Source organism: Urocampus carinirostris, chromosome 14 (genome assembly GCF_059441175.1).
Source record: "Urocampus carinirostris isolate Australia breed hairy pipefish chromosome 14, RoL_Ucar_1.0, whole genome shotgun sequence".
In the NCBI taxonomy this organism is placed as follows: Eukaryota; Metazoa; Chordata; class Actinopteri; order Syngnathiformes; family Syngnathidae; genus Urocampus; species Urocampus carinirostris.
The window spans coordinates 8,866,432-8,881,675 of record NC_142362.1 but is presented as its reverse complement, the minus strand read 5'-3'; the positions used below and the strand labels follow the sequence as shown (position 1 = coordinate 8,881,675).

Here is a 15,244-nt window from a genome sequence, read left to right as displayed (position 1 = left end):
ACGGTTGCCAAAGTGAAGTCACCTGGGGGCAATCATTTGGCGCGCTCTCTGATTGGCTGACGTTGTCCTCTTAAGCCGTCAGCATTCAGAGGAGGATGTCAGACCGTACTTCTGTATTCCTGTGTGGGTAAACACTACTTAATATCAAATTAAGAAGTAAAAGTCAATTTACAACAACAATGTCATAGCATTAAGCTAAGAAATGTAATATGACAAGTTTCTTCAACATTTTTGGGAAAAAATAAAGATAAAAGGGATGATTAGTGTGCTATACGTTAAGGTTTTGAGAGTGAATGGACCCATGTGGGGGAGACAGGAACTGCAGGCGGAGGTTTTTAATCAAAGTGTCACGATTACCAAAGTGAAGTCACCTGTTCTTACAATTCTTTCACAAAATATTTCTTTCTATTTCCTGATACATTTTGTTGCATAATATTAACATTTTGGGGGGCTTATTTAGTCGGTTGTAAGATACAGAACCGTACTTAATCACATTTTTAGTGGAAGTACAATGTTGGCAACAAGATTCACTTGATATCATTGGAAATTATTTGAATGCAACACAAACTTTTTCTTTTTTTGTCCGTGTTTTTTTGTACTTTTTTTAAAATTCCTTTCAAAAAAGTCTCATTGTGTTTATTTTTTCCGAGCTGTTACTTTTTTATTTTTTTTTCCTATGTTTCTTTCTTTTCTTTTTTTCTGGTTTTTATCTGAATTTTTTCTTCTTTTTTTCTCTTCCTTTTGTTTCTTTTTTTCTCATCTTTTCACTACTTTTTCATTTTGGTATTTTTTCCTTTTTCTTTTATTCCCCCCTTCTTTTAAATCATTTTGTGAATAGTTTTACATAATATTTGGTCACGTTGAGATTAAAGAAGCAAAAACAACCCGTTCCTTTTAGTGAGCCGAGCCGAAGAAGCCGGTTCTCGACAAATTCTACGAACTTTACTCAACTTCGTTCTACTTCTACGTGACTTCAAAATATAGCATTTAGGACACAACGTCAGGGGAACCCGTGTATTTGTACCTTCATGCACTGTAACTTTGACTTAAGTCGCTTCTCAATTAGTAATTTTGAGCCCTCATTTATGTGCGCTGGCTAGATTTTGTGCGAGCAGTGCGCAATTGCGCACGCGCGCAGCTTGGAGGGAACACTGCTCCGACCCTTTGAGAGACTATTTGCATGCTTTTTACGCATGCACGCCGTTGAAGGCAGAGGGGGTGTGTCCACATAGACCCAGCCTAGACGTCTTATTAGGAAATCATTCCTCTTAGCCAATGGTTCGTAGAGGGACGCCGATGCCATTTGTCTGACGAGTAGCACCTCCCAGAGCCAGTCCATCCTTTTCAGTGGAGCGCAGCGCCGCGTGAGAGCATTACCGCCGCCGCTCTCTCCTTTTTCCTGTCTTGCCGACACTTTCTTTTCCTTTTTTTTCTCTCCCATCCTCGGCAGCTCCTCCTGCTCCCTGTCCTCTCTCTCTTTCTTGCCTCCTCTCCATCCTCCTCTTCTCGGATGCTGTCCCACTTGCAGAGATATGATCTGTTACAAACAGCAGCAGCAGAAACCGCAGTATAACCGAGATCCAGGTAAGCCTTTTTATTTATTGTTATTTTTTATTTTTTTATATTAGTGTGATTTATTCACTTTGCACTTAAGGTGGCGCCACACTTGAGAGAATATTGCTCACTGGCCGGCGCGCACCAATTGATTTCCCCGGTGTTGCTTGCTGTGGTTTTACTGTGATGAATTTGAGGTTAGAAGGATGGAGGGAGGTAAGTTGTTTGGTGGCTTTTGGCGGAGCGTCCGAGCGCAGTTTATGGAGTGACGATCATGTTGGAACAGAGGGAGGGAGCAGCGAAATCCAAGCGGCAGGATGGACAAAATTTGGGACTTGAGCTGCAAGTGTTGACTTGATGTTATTCGGCACAATCGTATAAAACATGAAGTTATAAGTCAAGTGACTTCAGGGTCACTTCATACAGAGATCAAATCTTGCACAGTGTTTTGTGCAAGATAAAATCCACCTTCAGGGTGAAGACGCGGCTTATAACCCAGTGCGCCTTATAACCCAGTGCGCCTTATACGCAGAAAAATACAGTAATTCATTGCTGTATTGTTATGGCGCTCCATTCCTTTTCATTCAAGAACATTGCACTATTATTATAGCTTAGGTCAGTCTCTATGTCTTGTGTTGGAAATATTTGTTTCTGCCTTTTATCCTGCTAGTCTTTTTTGACAATAGAGGTGATTCAATTCAATTATATTGGAAATGCATACTGTATTTATATGTGTTACTACAAAATTTTTTAGGGTATACTGCAATGATTTATCAATGGAAAAACATTTGCATTCATCCATTATCTTCACCGCTTATCCTCAGTAGGGTCGCAGGGGTGCTGGAGCCCATCCCAGCTATCTTCGGGCAGTGGGCAGGGGACACCCTGAACTGGTTGCCAGCCAGTCGCAGGGAACACAGCGACAGACAACACGCTCGCTCATTCACACCTAGGGACAATTTGGACCAGTCAATTTACCTGACATGCATGTTTTTGGAGTGTGGGAGGAAACCGGAGTGCCCGGAGGAAACTCACGCAAGCACAGGGAGAACATGCAAACTCCACACAGTAAGGTTCGATCTCATGACCCCAGAACTGTGCCGCACACGCGCTAACCGCTGCGCTGCCGTGCATGCAATGGGAATTAAACCCGGTTCCTGTTACAGAGAGAGCTGACTCTTATCCAATCGAATGATTCAGACACCACCATAAAAGGCATTTGATTTTATCACATTCTCTCACTATTTTTACAGTGCCACAACCAAATGTTAGAGAATGGAGGAGACAGAACTTGTCCAGTGCACTACTGACCACATTATTACAGTGTGTATTTTATATAGCACTATTTAAATACTCGGTATCAACACATTAAATTGGGTATTGGGTATCCATCTATCTATCTATCTATCTATCTATCTATCTATCTATCTATCTATCTATCTATCTATCTATCTATCTATCTATCTATCTATCTATCTATCTATCTATCTATCTATCTATCTATCTATCTATCTATCTATCTATCTATCTATCTATCTATCTATCTATCTATCTATCTATCTATCTATCTATCTATCTATCTATCTATCTATCTATCTATCTATCTATCTATCTATCTATCTATCTATCTATCTATCTATCTATCTATCTATCTATCTATCTATCTATCTAGATATTTATCTAGACATCTATGCAGACATTTATCTAGACATTTATCTAGACATCTTTTTAGACATCTTTTTAGACATCTATCCATCTATCTATTTATCTAGACATTTATCTATCTATCTATCTATCTATCTATCTATCTATCTATCTATCTATCTATCTATCTATCTATCTATCTATCTATCTATCTATCTATCTATCTATCTATCTATCTATCTATCTATCTATCTATCTATCTATCTATCTATCTATCTATCTATCTATCTATCTATCTATCTATCTATCTATCTATCTATCTAGACATTTATCAAGACATCTTTTTAGACATCTATCCGTCTCTCTCTTCTCTCTCTTCTCTCTCTTCTCTCTCTCTCGCTCTCTCGCTCTCTCGCTCTCTTTCTCTCTTTTTCTCTATCTCTATCTCTATCAGAAAAAATATGTGACAAAAGACTATTTTTACAGGTTGCGCCCAACAATAACATGCGCCTTGACATGCAGAAAATACAATACATGTATATTTCACTTGCACATTCTGCGAGAGAGAATCGGAGAAAACAGGTTGAAAAACAGAAGAGGACAGAGGAGTGTGTATTCAGAATGACAGCGAGCGTAAATCGGTCCGCATGGAACATTAACTCTTCCGGTGTGAGAAACGGGGATGATTAGATGATTAGAAGTCCGATGTTGTGTGACACAAACCTAATGTCATTTCAGAGGTGACATTGACCAGGTTTGCATGCTGGCAATATGCAGGTTGAGGTCAGAATCGGGTTTCGGAAGCTATCGGAATAACCCGTTGAAGACATGAGCGGGAAGATTATCCCTGTGGTTGGAAAATTACTATCGAGGGAGCATACTTGTCAACATGAGTGACTACTATGTGTACAGGTCAAACTGAGGCGGCAGTAGCTCGGGAGGTAGGGTGCTCGTCTTGGGATCAAGGGATCCCGGTTCGAATCCCGGCTCGTCCGTGTTTCAGGTCGAAATGTCCTTGGGTAAGACACTGAACCCCAATACCCCCAATAAGCAGGTTAGCGCATTACACGGCTGCAAGGCCGCTATTGGGATATGTGGAGCATTTCATTTCATTTCATTTAAATAATTGCAAATTTATCGCAAACATCAGTTTTTTTTTCTTCTTTGGGGGATTTTATTTAAATATGCGTAAACCTGCTTACATTAGAACAGTCCTTGAGTTGAAAATTGCTTCACTTGTCCCATTGTGAGTATGTCTAGGATCGTTGTTTCAGTTCCATTATTTGCAGAGCCTTGCAAAAGTATTGGTCCACCAAGAACCTTCTGATATATAGAATAGAATAGAATAGAATAGAATAGAATAGAATATACCTTCATTGTCATTGTTACAAAATGGGTTAACATGTTGTGACAACGAAATTGGGCATGACACTCCAGTGTCACACATTCACAGTGAGGTGTCATGTCCTGCACGGTCGTCATGGCACCCAGCTGGTCCCGCCCCTTGACACCGGCTGAGACAGATTGACTTGATTGCGTGTGGGATACTTAAGCACTCCTTTTGGGACTGCCCGTTGCCAGACCATTGCTTAACTTGAGGAAAAAGCTGTTCATGCCCGTTTGTTGAGTAAATGCCTAGTTTGTGATTTTGATTGCCTTTAAGCCTGTTTTGTGAGTATTACCTAGTTTGAATTTTTGATAGCCGTTAAGCCTGTTTTGTTTTGTCTTTGGTCCCTGCGTGTTGGACAACTTTTATTTTCTAAATAAAAGTGACAGATCGTACACGCAAAATGAGTTCACACTTCCTGCCTCCTGGTCCGTTCCGTGACATGAGGTAAAAAAGCCAAGAAGATAAAGGAACAGAGAAGATAAGGTTATAAAACAAGAAGGAGAAGGTTATAGTTATAATTTACACAATATTTACACAAGAAATGTCGGCATGTAGGATGTTACATACAGTTTGGAATCGTAATACAGTTTGGTACCGTAAGGGTTTGTGCAATTATACATTTGGTGCAAAAATAGTCATCATAGTGCAAAAATAGTCAACACATGTATTTGGTGCAAAAACATATTGCTAAATATATAGATAGATAGATCCATTATTCATTCCCGCAGGGAAATTCACACTGCCAGCAGTATCTTTTTGTTATTTATTAACAGATTAACAGGATGGCCTCGGGGTGCTGTGTTGTAGTTTAGCAACAGCGGAGTGGAGGACGTCACACGCTGGGCCAAAAGTTCGACGTCCCTGCAGCAGGTGGAAATCTTTGTGCCCAGGGTTACACCACCTCGTGTACACGTAGATAGCGAGTCCACCTCCTCTCCGCTTCCCGCGGGCTTTAGTGTCTCTGTATGCCCTAACAGCGCTGAAACCGGGTAGCTCCACGTTAGCATCCGGGATGCTAGACGTGAGCCACGTTTCCGTAAAACACAGTAAAAGGCACTCCCTGTACGGTTTGATGTTTTTCACCAGCACAGCCAGTTCGTCGGTCTTATTTGTTAGAGAGTTCACATTTACCATGATTACAGACGGTAACGAAGGCTTATATCGCCGCTAGCCGCTTAGCCTTCACTTTAGCTCCAATAAAGATATAGAATACAAAAACACCCAATAAAACGTTTTGCTATAGAGTATTTAAATAGTGCTACCGAAAATACGCACTGTAATAAAAATAGGGTAATATGCAAATGTGGGGGTGGGGTTTAATGTGGGCTTTTACTCCCCCGGGTGGAGTTAATGAGCTTCATGGCATGAGGAAGAAATGATCTCCTTAGTCTGTCCGTGGAACAAGAATGTGACAGCAGTCTGTCTCTGAAGCTGCTCTTCTGTTTGGAGATGATGCTGTATAGTGTCGTATGTCCATTTTCTTTTAGGGTCGTTGTCCTGTTGGAAGGTAAACCTGCACCCCATTCTCACGTGTCTTGTATACCTCAACAGATTTTCAGCCAGAATGGCCCTGTATTTGTCTCCATTAATCTTCCCATCAACTCTAACCATCTTCCCAGTCCCTGCTGAAGAAAAACATCCGCAGAACATGATGCTGCCACCACCATGTTTGACAGTGATATTTTGGTTATGTGCAATGTTACTCTTACACCAACCATAACCATTGTATTCAGCCCAAAAAGTTTTGGTCACCTTGTTCCACGTGTTATTTGTGTCACCCATGTGGCTCCTTGCAAACACCAAACGAGGCTTGTATTCTTTCACAAAAGGTTTTCCTCTTGCCACCCTTCTATAATTGGCTGATTTATGCACAGTAAGACTGAAAGTTGTCTTATGCACAGACGGTCCCACCTCAGCTGTTTGCCAGCAGGTCATCCAACGTGATCATAGGCCTCTTGGTTGCTTCTCTGAATAGTTTTTCTTCTTGTTTGGGCCAGAAGTTTGGAGGGGAGTTAAGGTCTTGGTAGTTTTTTGATGTGGACTCTTTCATTTTCAGGATTTTTAAACATTTCCAGGAGATGTGTACTTTTTGCAAAATCTTCTTATACCCCATCCCTGCTTTGAACTTTATCCCTTACCAACTTGGTGCAATATTTGGTCTTCCTTTAAACGCAGACCTATTGACACACAGATGCCCTCTGTCATTGATAGTCGTTTAGGTTGACTTTGATCATTCCGTCTTCAGGAAATATTTTTGGCAAATATTTTTGCAACCCCTACTTATAAATATGAAACGTTCAAATAGTTTGGTTCCACTTCACGATTGTGTCTCACATTTTGTTAATTCTTTGAAAATATTTTAATGTTTTTAGCTTTAGTTTGAAGCCTGGAATGTGGGACTATGACGTGTTTTTGGTGGACCATTAGTTTTGCTAGGGACTGCAAGACACTTGTCTCATATTTTGTCATATTTCAATGACTTGAGTACACTTTTTTTTAGGGTACTAATCGCTCCATTTTACAAGATATCTTTCGGCTTTGTAAAAAAGAGATAAAGTAGTTGTGTTAGGCATACCTCCCACCACCAGAGGGCCCCAACTGGCGTTTTAAACAGGGTACATGTATGTCCAAATATCAAACACCTGTGCCCAATGATCCTGAACCCTTTAGAGGACTTTTTTGCTCAGCAATCTGTCGGGTCATTTTGAGTTCTCCCGTCATCCTGAGATCATTTTCACCACCATGCCAGGTCGGTTTTCTGGTTTCTTTGTTATCTTGATCCTTGCATTTTCTAGTTTTGGTCGTTTATTTATAGCTTGAAAGTTTTGGTTTTGTTTGTAGTTTGTTGTTTAATAACCACTGTGTTTGTTTAGTATTTTGGTCCTTTTAGTACTTGTGTTTGTTAAATACTGTCCGTCTTTGAGAAGCTCTGGCTAGCCTAGATGGTAGTGTGCCCGCTTTGAGACTGGGAGGTCGCTGGTTCGCGCCTCGGCCGAGTCATACCTTATTGGTAAAATGGCGGCGCCCTCTGTTGGCTGCGGCTGCATCGGCTCGCTACAACGGGTCAGGTGTATCGACATTTCGTTCTGTGTACATTGTTACAAAGAATGACAATACAAAGGAAATTATTATTATTATTATTATTATCATTACTACCACCAAGTCATATCAAGTGGTCCTTCTCTTTTTAGACGCTTAATCAATCACGTTTTCAACTCATAGTTTTTAATAAAATAAATTGATTTGATCCAATCTTCTTGATTGGTTTGACCCCTATTTTAGTAGTATTTTTAAACAAAAAGAACCATTTCTAACCGGGTTTTTTTGAGGTTTTATGTAAAAAAAGTTATTCCCCCCTCATCAGAATTACCATATTATTACATCTGTTACTTTGGATTCTTAACAAAGGCCCCTTTTATGAAACAGGGGCTGTTTTGGATTTTTTTTTTATATGGTGATTTTATTAAGTACGTGTAAAAATACTTGCTGTGGAACAGTACTGACGGTCTTAAACGCATCCCGTTGTTCCATCGTTGCAATGTCTAGATACCACTCGTTTTTGCAAGATTTAGATCTACTAATTGCCTTTTTTGCTGCTCTTTCTGCTATGTTTTTCACTCATTTTGTACAACAATGTTCAAAATCAGTGCAATATGACTTTTGGCTTCAGGTCATTCCAGGTGAAAATACATGGTCATCAATTTGACTACATTATTTTGGATTGGTTTGACCCAAATCTCAGGGCTAATTTAAACAAAATTACCCTTTCAACTGCGATTTTTGAAGTGTTATGTAAAAATGTTCCATTTCCTGAATTGTTTTTAACAGAACAACCATTTAAAATGTTACTATTCAAAATGTTTTTTCAGATTATTTAAAAAAAATAAGACCTTTTTGAGAGTAGGCTGCTTTGGAACTCTGACCCACTAACTTAGGTGATTCTTGTCAGGACCAAAACGGAGACAGAACCCACTTGTGTTGCGTTTCTCATAAGTTTAATTGAAAGAAAGAAAGAATGAATGAATAAAAACTTTTTTTTGAACATGACAAAACAATTAATACAAAATCAAAGGGTTGAGCCCACAATCGGGTGATTGCTGGACGCGGGAAGCAGGTCGCTTTGAACGCGCAAGTGGATCTTCTGTGGCAAGCGATGGCGGTGTCGGGAACAGGTCAGTAGCCGGGACAGGAGGGCAAAAATGTGGGCGGAAGCGAGTCATAAGCCAGGAAAGGAGAGTAGACGTGGTCTGGGACAAAAAGAGGTTGAAAACCGGGACGGGAGAGTATATGTGGTCAGGATCAAAAATGGGTCGAAGCCGGGGGACTGACTGCAAAAAATAGGTGAGAGTTGGGGTCGAAAAAGGCTTGCCTAGTGTTAACTGAGGTTCGCAGACGGACTGACACAAATGGACAGATACGAGTGGGTTTAAATAGGGACAGGGAGCCAATCAGAGTCCGAGGCAGTTGGCGCCAAAGGAGCGGGCACAGGTGATTCAAATCGGTAAGCAAATAACCCCTTTTTGGCTGGGTGATGATTAATACCTATTTTTTTTTTTTTTGCAATCTATTCTTGATTTGGGTTGTCTTATTAATGGCTGTTTTGAAATATTTTTGAATTTGCATGTGTGTTAAGTCCTTTTCTAAGGTAATTAAAATAAAAAAACAGGGATTGCTTAAAATCCACTATGAAATGAGATGACATAAGTCAATTGTGATGCTATTGGGCTGGTCTACCCAATTTATCACAGAGATTGAACATTATTGGTCTGATCACAGGTGAGCTTTTCTGATAAAGAACCCGATGTCATGAAATAATACACACTGATGCATGAAAATGAACCCTGGAAATATCTGAGAGGAAAGTTACATTAAGTCTCATAAGTAATACAGTTGCGTCCTTATATTTCATTCATGACGGAGTTTATAGTGCTCTGGCGGTCCGCCGGCGAAACGAGAGAAATAGCTTTGTGATGTGAAAAGACGCCAGTTGTCGAGGTGAGACGACATGCGGGCGATAAAATCATCTGGGACCGAAGTGTCCTTTTAGTTGCTCGAGATCGTTTTCCAACAGAGTTGAAAATAACAAAGAACTCATAATGCCTTACTGTTGTTTTTAGTGATTCAATGGCTCCTCGGTTGGTAACGTTTCCAGAACTGAAATTGGCAATATGTGATGTATGAGGCAAACGGGGTTGGGTAGGGTTACTTTAACTTGATAACTTTCAATTACTTTTGGATTACTCCAATACCAAATATGCTAATAAAAGACAAAAGAAACTAAATATGAATACAATTATGACTCACAACACGTGGTAAGCTTTCTCTCCTGGCTTTGATCTCCGGCAAAACTAACATAAAATGCGACAGAAACAAAATGAAAATAAATCCAAACATCATTTTTGCCGTTCCATGTGTTCCGTTACTCCCCAAGCCTGCACAAAATTTAGTCAATGTATTCATATTTAGTTTCTTTTGTCTTTTATTAGCATATTTGATATTTGAGTAATCCAAAAGTAATTCAAAGTAATCAAGTTAAAGTAACCCTACCCAACCCTGGAGGCAAACAACTTTTAGTAATAAATCAGTCATCACCCATAACCTAAGACCAAAGCAGGGTTCATACAGGTGCTTGAAATCATTTAAAATGCTTGATTTTTAATCTTTTGATTCAAAAGATTAAAAATATTGAATAAGGTGCTTGTAAATTCTGGAAATTGTTGCCATGTATCTCAATCTCCTCGATCGATAACAATTCCTGTAAAATTAGCCTACAATTTACCCTCACCCAAAGAAAATGGAATGCTGTTCTTGAACCATTTGGAAAATATGGACGTTTTCAGTTTAAAAAAAAAAACACTTAGGTTTTGTCCCAAACTGAAATGATCACTGCAGGTTCTACTTACATTGAGTAATTTGAGGTATTTATTCTCGCCGGATTTATTTTTGCAAGCAAATGCCTGCAGATGAGTGTAGCATGTGCATCTTAGCTGGAAAACAGGTGAGACCATAACTTGTAATACCTTGTCAAACATAATCACAATCTGAAAAACGAAAAGTTATATTTTACACATTTTTCGTATGGTAGGTCTGAGTGTGTCCAAAAGTAATCATTGGAGCACTTCACAGCCCTTAAAACTTTGCATCCAGGTAATTTACTTTTGCCAATATTTAGAGATTGTTAAATAGTTGTAAATGTTTGACTTCTTTCTTGCTTCTGGTAAATAAACTAAAATCTGATCCCCCACTGATAATGGTATTCCCTTTATTATGGAAGCATTTAATCTAATTTTGAAGCACAGGGTTTTTTATATTGTAACATACTACCATTTGAACCAGTGATCATCTATATGTGTAGCAATGAGCAGTTCCAAAAAGGTTGGTGACCTCTACTTGAGGAAAATAAACTCCAGTTCTAATGAAATAAGTCTATCACCCTTACCAAAAACTGTATTCCCTTCAATATGGAGGCCCATAATCTACTTTTGAAGAGCATACATGTTATTAATACAGTGACATCTTACCGTCTAGATCTGGGGTCATAGCCGAGGACACCATTGAGTAGTTCCATAAGGCTGGTGACCTCTGCTTGGGGTAACGCAACTGCAGTTCTGGCTGATCCAACCCAGAAATCTGATGTTGCATCACACCAGACCAGCACTCTCAGACGAATACCCGCCGTTCTCATTTGCGATAAATAAAACAACCTTCTCTTTAAGGAGAAGGGGAGCCATCCCGGGTTCTTGCCCATTATCCTAGCACTCGACAAGGGACTCTGAAAATATCCCCGTTTTGAGAAAATTAGAGCAAAGAAGATGGTGATAGCTGGTTCCTTTTTTGTCCACAGAGGTTTCTCTCCCTGACAGCTCCACTCTGTCTTTTTTTTCCCTGGGCTGGTTGTGTGCTGCCCCAGGTGTGACAGGCAGCAGGGGTAATGGGGGGACGTTTGACAGATGCATATTTCCAACCTTGAACGGTTCATATAAAGAAGATAGACGGCGGGAATTCAGGCTCAGTGTGGGACAAACCGTTGGGTTGTGAATCACTCGAATGAGTAGCCCGCCTCGATGTTCAATTGATCTGACGTGAATCTCCAGACCCTTCCACGTTTCTAATTGCATCCTGGTCGGATTGTTGATTATAAGACTCTGGTTGGTATCAAACTACGTCAAGCTGTGTGCAATCCCTAGAGTTTAATATTATTGATTTCGATCATCAATTAAAAGTATTGGTTCAAAAGATTATCTCACTGACTTAATCTGTGCCATAGTGGACTGTCCTGAAATCCCAGTTTTTAACTTTCCGGTAGGCTATTATGTCATCACTTCTAAATACGGTGTCTATGCTGATCTAGCTTTTGTTGCCTTCCTAAGGCTTTGGTTTTCTGCAGCACTCTCCCTTTTTCTAGGGCAGTCTGCACACACTACCTGAACACAGAGAAACAAGCATGGACGAGACAATGTTTATAGTGTGCATCGTTTGCGAGTGAATTCGCTGGAATGAAGATTAGCACCTAGTTAAAGAGGTGGACAACCCGGTCCTCAAGGGGTGCATGTCCTACATACAAATTATCAGCTCGTTAGCAAGCTGACAGGATCTTTTTGGCGGTCCTGGTGATTGAAATCCATGTGTTAAAGAAGAGATACCTCCAGACACATGAGGGCATGGGTCTTTCGAGGACAGGGTTTCCCCAACTCTGACCTAGTCCGACACCATGGTCCTAAGCTGGAAATGGATTGCATGCTGGGGCATATGGCATGTGATTCTTTGTCAAATGGAGGACATAAAGTATCTCGGGGTCTTGTTCACAAGCAAAAGTAGAATGGACGGATGATGGACAGAAGAATCCATGTTGCATCTGCTGTCAAGCCAGTCTATTTACAATCCTACCCTCACCTGTGGTCAAGAACTGTGAGTGGTGACCAGAAGAACAAAGAAAAAATAGTTTTTTCGCATAGATTGGGTGAGAAAGTACGGAGTAAACAGCCGCTGCTCCTCCTTTTTGAGAGGAGCAAACTAAGGTGGCTCAGACATCTGGGAACACCTCCCTTTGAAGGTGTTACAGGCATATCTAACTGGGAGAGGTTACCTGGAACCACCTAGGATGGAGGGACTATGTATCTAGGCTTGCCTGGTAATGCCTTGGTATCTCATCAGGTAAACTGGGGATAGGGAGTGTCCAGGAATAGGGAGGTCTACACTTACCTACTGAGAATACTGCCTGACCCAACCTTGGATAATCAGAAGACAATGGATGACCTTTTCAATGCCCTACTAGAAGATGCAAAAAGACAACTTCAGCTATCTGCATGGCTCTGCATCTAACGTGTGACTATATCTTTGAATTCCTTGACTTTGTTTTTCTAACAACCCGTTCTGACACTGGGTTTTTATTCTCATTATCCCAAGATTGTGCTCATTAAAGAGAAACAAGCACGGGGCTCTCACTAATTACACCAATTACATTCTGTGTAATGGTGCATTCTTATTTTGACAATTTGTTTCAATGCCGGCCCAGCAAAATGCTGTTCCAAGTGAAAACTGTTACACGTGCTGGGTGGCTGCCTTAGATCGCCACCAAAGGAAATACAATGTTTAAAGATTCCGTTTAGAGGTTTACTGAGACAGAATCAGACTGTTATGGTTGTTTTCATCGCAATTGGGCCGGTAAAGTGAATGTGGGGCCTGCCACTTTTAGGCTTAGTGATGTCTCTCATGTGTAGTTGGATTTTGACCAGTTTTGGTGGAAATTTGCCAATAGGTTGGGTTACACTGCAATACAAAAAGTCGAATCCCTTTGGTAGAAACTGTTGCATAATTCAAGTACAGTGGAACCTCGGTTTTCGAACGCCTCTCAGTTCGAACAAATCGGAGTCCGACCCAAAATTTCGAGAAATTCTTGCTTCGCTGTTCGGTCAAAAAATCGGAGTTCGAACGCCGGTAATGCGTGAGTGCGTACGCTAGGGTGCGATGCTGAAGACCCAGCAAAGGTCCTCATGTTTGGCTTTGTTGAACTTCTCGGTAGCCGATGGGCATCTGCTCCTTAGAAATGAGATTCAAGTCAAGTCATGTTTATTTGTATAGCCCTTAATCACGAAGAGTCTCAAAGGGCTGCACAGATCAAAGACTATTTCAAACTACAGACCATTATGACACCACCCCCTCATTTAAATCCCACATGAGTGCAAATAAAACAAAGGTTATTCATATGGTATATATCATAACTAGAAAAACTACACTTAAAACAATGAAATTTTCTTCAAAAAGGGCAAATTTGTTTTGTTTTTTTTGCAGAACATTCCCTTGTATTGCCTTTTTCTATAGCTTACCTATTCAATGTCAATCCAAAATAGAGGTAAGATTTTAGGCCTGAGCCCGATCGAAACTAAAATTCTGTTCATTCCAAAAATGTCACTCCGTATGTTCTGGTTCTGGCGGGGCTACTCTCTTGCTGATATTCTTCTGAATTATCCACCCGTCATTGTTTTTTGTTTTTTACTTTGTGTTACACGATGGAGGAGGTGCGATGGATTTCTTCTTCTTCTCACGCCGCCCCCGTAGCCGTCACGCCAGTCAGATCCGGAGAAGCAGGTGCATGGCGGGTGGAGAGACCTTTCATCCCACCCAGTCCTTGGCTTGGTCCCTCAGAGTTATCGGTCAGGCTCTGGCTGGGTCGGATCTAATACCCGTGGGCCCGGGGTGGATCTTTTTAGGCTTGATCTTCCTCTAATCAAAATAATCCAAGAGCTGAGCTAGTCATGATCACTATTATCGAGGTCCCTTGACTTAAGAGGTTTTGTATTCACATAAAAAAAAATTAAAACTAGAAAAATTAAACAACCAACATTTTTTTTACAAAGGGGTATATCCGTCTTTTTTTACCGAGCATGCATCGATTTTGCATTTTCCTACTACTTTCCTAATCATTGTCTATCAAAAGACATCTAGAGCTGAGCTAATTATGATCAATATTATGGAAGTCGGGCAACACGGCGGCTCAGTGGTTAGCGCGTGTGCGGCACAGTTCTAAGGTCTTGGGAACCTCCTGTGTGGGTTCAAATCCAGCTACCGGACTTCCTGTGCGGAGTTTGTATGTTTCCTCCCACATTCCAAAAACATGCATGTCAGGTTAATTGGCCAGTCCAAATTGTCCCTAGGTGTGAATGAGCGAGCAAGTTGTCTGTCCCTGTGTGCCCTGCGATTGGCTGGCAACCAGTTCAGGGTGTCTACTGCCCGATGATTGCTGGGATGGGCTCCAGCACCCCCGCGACCCTACTGAGGATAAGCGGTGCAGCTAATGATGATGATTATGGACGTCCCTTGACTTAAGAGTTTTTGTATCCACATAAACCACCTTAAAACTTAAAAATGACACTCAAAATCACCAATGTTTTGGAACAAAATTGTTACTTTTTGTCTCTTTTTGGGGTAGTTTCGCCTCTTCCCATCATTCATGCAGGGTTGGGTAGGGTTATTTTAACTGGATTACTTTCAATTACTTTTGGATTACTCCAATACCAAATATGCTAATAAAAGACAAAATAAACTGAATATGAACAAAATGATGACTCGCAACACGTGGTAAGCTTTCTCTCGTAGCTTTGATCTCTTTGATCTCTGGCAAAATTAACATAAAATGCGACAAACAAAAGGAAATTT

At 40.6% G+C, this 15,244-nt stretch overlaps 1 protein-coding gene across 1 annotated transcript in view; it reads left to right on the top strand.

Moving 5' to 3' along the window:
* The first annotated feature begins 1,287 nt into the window (after positions 1-1,287).
* thsd7ba (thrombospondin, type I, domain containing 7Ba) overlaps positions 1,288-15,244 on the top strand; it is a 484,701-nt gene continuing 470,744 nt past the window's right edge. Inside the window, exon 1 of the mRNA XM_088352325.1 lies at positions 1,288-1,584. The gene's annotated coding sequence lies outside the window, so the exon portion shown is untranslated. The remainder of the gene's footprint in view (positions 1,585-15,244) is intronic.